The following is a 6,934-nucleotide window of genomic DNA, read 5'->3' on the forward strand; positions in this document are numbered from 1 at the left end:
CAGGAAATTTTACGTGAGCCAGTTTGTTTAGATGAGTAACAATAACAATAGCACTTATATACCGCTCTTCTAGACAGATTAGTGCCCCATCCAGAGCAGGGGACAAGTCAGCGTTAGTATTATCCCCACAATACAGCTGGGGAGTTGGGGCTGAGAGGAGTGGATTACCCAAGGCCAGGGCTTTTTTTCAGCTGGAACACAGTGGGAGTTCCAGCTCCTCTTAAAAATGGTCACATGGCAGGTGGCCCTGCCCCGATCTCCAGACCGAGGGGAGTTTAGATCGCCCTCCGCGGAGGGCGATCTAAACTCCCCTCTGCCTGGAGTTCAGGGGGTGGGGCCACTAGCTATGTGACCATTTTCACAGAGGGAGATTTAAACTTTTAAAAACTCCCCGCTTGTTCCAGCTGACTCAAAGTGATGTCATTGTGCAGTCCTGGGAGCGTGTGCGCACTTTGCGCATGCGCACGTGGTACCAGGGGCACCACCTCCCACCAGGAGTTGCCCCGTGCTGGCAATCCGCTGAGTTCCACTACCTCTTTTCCCAGAAAAAAGCCCTGCCCAAGGCCACCTACTGAGCTTGTGGCAGCAGTGGGATTTGATCTTCTGTCTACCACCTGCTTTTTTTATTCCAAACCCTTGGAGGCCATCCAGCCCGGACTACACTCCTCTTTCCTCTAGGTTTGCCAATCTCCAGGTGTGACCAGGAGTTCTCCGAGAATTATAACGCATCTCAGACCAGTGCCCTCCGGAGAATGTGGGTGCTTTGAAGGGTGGACTCAACGGCATTATACCCCACTGGCAGGCCGTTCTTCCCCTCCCAAATGCTGGCCTCCCAGCTTCCCCCCCCCCCCCAAATCTCCAGGAGTTTGGCAACCGTACATCCCAGCTCAACTTTCTCACTTTGCTGGGCCTCCCCATGGCTCCTGCGCATCCTGCGCATCCCTTCGCTTCCTGTAACCCCTTCCAGTCATTTGTGCATCTCTCAGCCCCTGGCCTTTATTTTTATAGCAACAGGCAGAGGCTGGGATCCTGTGCTTCCCTGGGATGAATTCAGCGGGATCGACCTGCGGAGGCCTGCTTGAGCGGCTACCCTTTCCCAGAGGTGTTAATTGCTGTTATTTTTGGAAGGGGAAGGAGAGCTCTTGAAGGGGGCGGCATCCTTTCAGGCTCCCTCGCCTCGTCTCTCCAACCAGCCAGGAACTTCAGTTGAGCCACATTCCCGGGTATCCTTCTCATTTCCCCTTTGCTCTTTGGGTTGCCAAATATTTGGGGGCAGGTGGGGTGCCACAGCCTGTGTGTCAGAACTGTGGCTAGATAATGTCCTTACTTCAGACTTCCTTCTGCAATCAGACAACTGTCCATTGTTTCCAAAAGGAATTTATTGAAGAAATAGTTCATTATAGTCCACTAGCCTGAATGCAATATTCAGGATGGTGCATATGCATTGTTACCAATGATAGGCAAGGCATAAGGTACAGAGTAACAGATCCCAGCGGGCCCCTCCTCCCCCCCACGGTTCCCAAAACAACGCCTTTGAAGTAGGGAGAGCAGTAGTTTCCCAAGGCTGATTCTCGGTGGAACATCGGTAGCCAAAACAATCCTCTTCTGTTAGATAGCTGCCTGGGAACCTTGGCACCTGTGAAAAGAGCACTAAATACTGAGAGGATTAAATATGGAGTTGGTTAAGCAAAGATGTACTATACAGCATTCTGAACCTGACACTGTGTAGGACAAAAAGAACACACTGCGCAGCTCCCCTGGCCTGACGCTGCTTGGAAGGCCATCTTGGGGGTCACTCACAGCCCATGCACTCACCCCCCCCCCATCACATGCTGAGCTCAGTTCTCTTGGCACCAAGGAAGTCACTGCAGGGTCTCCCGACATTCTGCTGACGGGCCAAGGAGCGGGACCCACAGGGCCAGGCTCAGTCTGGGTTGGGTGTCTCCACTGAAAACGTCCATTTGTCCCCTTAATGCCTGGAGCCCAAGACTGAATGCTCCAGTGTTGGAATCATAGGGCTGGAACCTCGAGGATCATCTAGTCCAACCCCTCTGCACAATGCAGGAAATTCACAAGTATCTCTGCACCCCACCCCCCCAGAAGATGGCAAAACACTGTCAGGATCCCTAGCCAAACTGGCCTGGGGGGGATGGGGGGGGAGCAGGAGGCTCAGATTGTCAATCTGAGATTGCCTTGCCTGCCACCCTTCGGCATTTTCTGTTCATCTCCCGTGCCAGGCATAGCTTGCAGGTCCTCATACTCTGAACATATGGAGGCGTCAGGCTGCATTTCTTTGTGCTTGAAAGCCACCCCCCCCCCGGCCACTGTTTTATTCTCTGCCCTTTTTCTGGCACACTGGCAGTTAAGGGGGGTGGGTGGGTCTGGACTTGTGGTTCAGTATCCCTTCCTCCCATTTCTGAATCATCGGTGTCTGGTAAAACAGATTCCACATATACACCCCATGCTGCCTTGAAATCCCCTCTAAGCTGGAAGAGGAGGGAGGGGGTATCTGACCCTGTGACAGCAGCAGTTGGCAGATGTGAAGGGAAAGGAATAATTTAGCTTGGGGAAATTGTGCGCTCTCTCTTGCTCTCTCTCTCTCTCCCTCTGTTATACTACATAAGATGGGTTGGATTCAGATCTGGGCTCTTTCAGCAGGGGATATCCTTGGGAAGTGGGTATTTAAAGCTGGAGCTGCTACCACTGCCAGCTCCCCAAATTCAAGGGTCTCTGAACATGGGCTGAGTACCTTTCCTTTGGATGACAAGCAGTATTTAAAAACAATCAACGGAAGGGTCATGCCCTTGAGCATGTGCAAAGCATTTCTTCCTCTGAAAGACGTCCTGTTCTTTAGAAAGCTGGAGGGCCAGAAGGCAATAATCAAACATGCACATTTACTGGCTGTACCTCCTCCTCTGGCAGCTGCCCTGGAGCATGAAATGCTGGCCAGGTGACTTTTGCGCTATTTGTTTCTTTAAAAACAACTTTGAGATGCTGCCTTTGGATTGCTCCTAAAAATACAAAGTCAACAAAATTAATAAAAACATCAGGTAGTTAGAACTGCAGATCTATGAGGGGGGGGGGGGTCTTGATTTTCCAGAACCAGCCTTTTTTTATTTCTCCATCTTGACCTTAAATCATCTTGTCATTCCGTTCTCCTGTTTTTGTTTTCACTGCCCCATGGTTCAAGGATTGCTTTAAGAGGCAAAGTGGTGTAGTGGTTTGACTAGGAGCTGGGAGACCCAGGTTCGAATACCACCGTACCGTAGAAGCTTCCTGGACTGACCTTGGACCAACGACCCACTCACAGAATTGTTGTGAGAATAAAATGGGGGGAGGAGAATGCTTTGTGTCCCTTTGGGTCCCCATGGGGACAAATATCAGGGGTTAAATGAAGTAACTAAGTAAATAAATAAATAAAGTCATAATTCTTGTTTGTGTGCAAGTGGGAACAGTTTTATTTTTTTATTTATGTCATTTTATAGTCCGCCTTTCTCTCTGAGGCTCAAGGCGGATTACACAGTATGAGGTTAATACAATCAGTATTAGGAGGAGACACAAGGCAGGGAGGTCCTGCGACACTGGGGGAAAGGATCTCTTCCTCTCTGTCTGTCGGTAGAGACAGAAAAAGAGTGCTCAGGTGCTAGTCTGAAGTGGGCTGTAGATGGCACTGACCTCCTGTCATCTGTGGTAGGGTTGCCCACCTCTAGGTAGTAAGGCCTGGAGTTCGCGTGGGATTACATCTGATCTCCAGACTACAGAGATGCATTCCCCTGGAGAAAATGACAACTTCAAAGGGTGAATTCTATTCCATCACGTTCCTGCTGAGCTCCCACTCCTTCCCAGAGTCCACCACCCACAACTCTCCAGGAATTTCCTAAACCGGAGTTGGAAGCCCTAATCTGTGGGCCACACTTTACCTCCTTTCTGCTCTAAAATCCCACCTGGAATACAGCTTATTCTAAAATATGTATTTATTTAATAGCTTTAGGGTTGCCAACCTCCAGGTGGTGGTGGCTGAAGATCTCCTAGAATTACAACTGGTCTCCAGGCTACAGAGACACGTTCCCCTGGAGGGAATGGCTGCTTTGGAGAGCTGCCTCTAAGGCGACACATCCCTGCCGACGTTCCTTCTCTCCCACTTTTCCCAGGCTCCCCCTCCAAAATCTTCAGGAACTTCCCAAACCGGAGCTGGCAATCCTTGTCATTGTGAGCTTTCGTAAGCAGCCCTGAGCGCAAAAGCAGAAGGAACGTCAGCTCTTTGGGTTAATCGGGAATTTGAAAATGTGCATTAAGAGGAATGAAAAGTTGGAGTGGAGCGATATTTGTCATGGAGAGATGGTGCAGGGCGGGTGTGAGCTTATGTCGGGAACTGATAAACTCAGAGTTGTCCAGTTTACAGAAGACACACCCTGGCCCTGCTGGGATGATTATAGTAGAGCTCAGGGCTGGATCTTAGCCCTTAAGGGGAGATGGCTAAAGACTGTGCTGGTTTCCTAGAAGTAGAGAGGAAGGCTGTCGGCAGCTCCAGACAGACCAAACATTGAACCCACAAAGGGGAAGCTTTCCCCTTTCGGGGGGCTCTGCAAATTAAAAAAGGCAAATTAAAAAATAGATCCCCATCACTGAAGTACAGTCTTCTTTTGGGGTCAGTAACAGAAGCTGTGGTGTCTGCAGACTACCTGGCAACCAATGCTCAGCGGCATTCATTTTCACCCAACATGTTTTAAAACCTCAACCAGACACAGAGAATCTTTTTTTCCCCCTTCCAGGCTTCTTGTTGCTAAACATGGCTCCTCAATGAGCCTTTCTCCATACAGGTGATAATATTTTTTCCCAATAGGGGAAAAGGATTATGGGAAGGGGGGGGGATTTAACAGAAAAACCAGGGAAGCAAAGCAGGTTCAGACATTCCTATCTGTTGCAGGTGGCCTCTGTGGTTGCTAAAGGCTTTAAAAATGAAGAAAACCTACGTTGTCACATGCAATTCAGTCCTGTGTCCATAGCAAAACTCTTCCCATTGTCACTGTGAAAAAACAGTCAGCACGACAACTGGTCCACATACAGTGAAATACCTGATCAGGAGTATCAAGTGAACTCCCCTCTCGTGTGCGTGTGTGTGTGAGAGAGAGAGGGAATGAACGGCCATCCCATAATTACCTAGACCATAAGCCAGTACTTATCCTGTGCCATGCCAGCAGATTACTACTGCAGGAAGAACTCTACAAAGCTACAGCAGACCTTCACAGAGTAGAGTTGCCAACTTTGGAAGTTCCTGGAGATTTGTGGGCAGAACCTGGGAAAGGGAGGGGGTCTCCGCAGGATAGAAAGTGGTAGAGTCCCCCCTCCAGAGCAGCCATTTTCTCCAGGGGAACTGTCCTCTATGATCTAGGGACCACCTTTAATTCTGGGAGAACTCCAGCCCTCGCCTACTCTAGGCAACTCCATCTCTGTTATCCTTGCCCTCCCATTAGAAACAGCCTGGCTAACATAAGGCACACCGGAGGAGGAGGACTTTTTTTTTTATCTCACTAATAATTTCTTCACCTCACAGAAATCATGCAGAGATGGCTGAAACTGTACAAAGTATCCAGCAAGCCAGATAGAAAATTTGCTTGTCACTTCCATGCAGAAGTTTTGTCGTGGTCTAAACTGGAGGTGGGTTTGGGGGGTGAGGTGGGGGGGGCGCATTTGCACCATTTGGGCCAAGCAGAAATACCACTCAGCAGGGATAAGGGCCAGAGATGGGTTTGGCTCAGGGAATGTACAGTGGAAGCAGAACAGGAAGATTATTGTTATTACTACTACTACTACTACTACTACTACTACTACTACTACTTCGATTTATAAACCGCCCATCCTCAGGGGCTCTGATGCCAGAGTAGACATAAAGAGGGAAAGACACACAATTGTGAACAGGTTGGTCATTTCTACAAGCATCTATTTAGGTCCCTGGTCAGGAACTAATTTCTTTGGGAAAGCCTGTTTCTGAGGCAGAGGAATGGCAGGTCAATTGAGGTGACCAACTTTGAAATGGACCTTGTAGTTGTCCTTTGAGTAGTTGTGCCTTTGATGTGTTCACAGTGCCATCAAGTCACAGCCAATTTATGGCAGCCTCTCATGGGATTTTCAAGGCAACAGATGAACAAGAGACGGTTTGCCATCACCCGCCTCTATGTAACAACCCTCATCTTCTCTGGTTGTCCACCCAAGTATTAACCAGCACAGTCTCAGCTTACCTTCTGAGAGCTGACAGTATCTGACTGTACTGACCCATCCAGGTCAGTCGATTACATTTGCTGGCTGGTAAAGAGTCCAGTAGCACCTTTAAGACTAGCCAACTTTACTGTAGCATAATCTTTCGAGAACCACAGCTCTCTTCGTTAGATGCACGCATTAGTTGGTTAGTCTTAAAGGTGCTGCTGGACTCGTTACTATTTTGCTACTACAGACTAGCACAGCTAACTCCTTTGGATCGATTAGCGGACTGATTTCTGCAGAGCAAATTTCCTCTCCAGAGACAGGCCGTGGTCTGGCTGGCTTGTTTCCCAACATTGAAAGCAGGGCCACCTGCCATGACTGCCTCCCTCCCATTCCTTTCTTCCCCTCTAGATTGGCACTTTGGAAGGGGACTAGGCAGCATTCCTTGGAAGGCCTGATTTGGCCTGGGATCCCCAGGTGCCCACCCTGAGATCACTAGAAAGAGAGGGGCGTACGTGGGGAAGAGGAAAGAACTGAGCCACAAACAGAGAGAAGGGAAAAGGAACCAAGATGGCACAAATTACTTACAAGATGGTTCACTGGTGCTTTCCAACACTGTTTTGACGATCCTTCAAGAGGCAGGACAATGAGGTCAAAGAGGCAGCCGCTCGCCCCGCCAGCTCCCTTCTTCTCTAGCTGTTGACCTGCCCTGAGGCCGAACAACCTCTGAGCT

General features: G+C 49.3%; 1 long non-coding RNA gene across 1 annotated transcript; it reads right to left on the minus strand.

Moving 5' to 3' along the window:
• Positions 1-1,361: 1,361 nt before the first annotated feature.
• LOC129346305 (uncharacterized) lies at positions 1,362-6,934 on the minus strand. The gene is made up of 2 exons (XR_008598749.1): positions 2,908-6,934; positions 1,362-1,636 (listed from the first exon to the last, which is right to left on the minus strand). It is a non-coding gene; the product is annotated as an uncharacterized LOC129346305 (long non-coding RNA).

Source organism: Eublepharis macularius, chromosome 19, assembly GCF_028583425.1.
Source record: "Eublepharis macularius isolate TG4126 chromosome 19, MPM_Emac_v1.0, whole genome shotgun sequence".
NCBI lineage: Eukaryota > Metazoa > Chordata > Lepidosauria > Squamata > Eublepharidae > Eublepharis > Eublepharis macularius.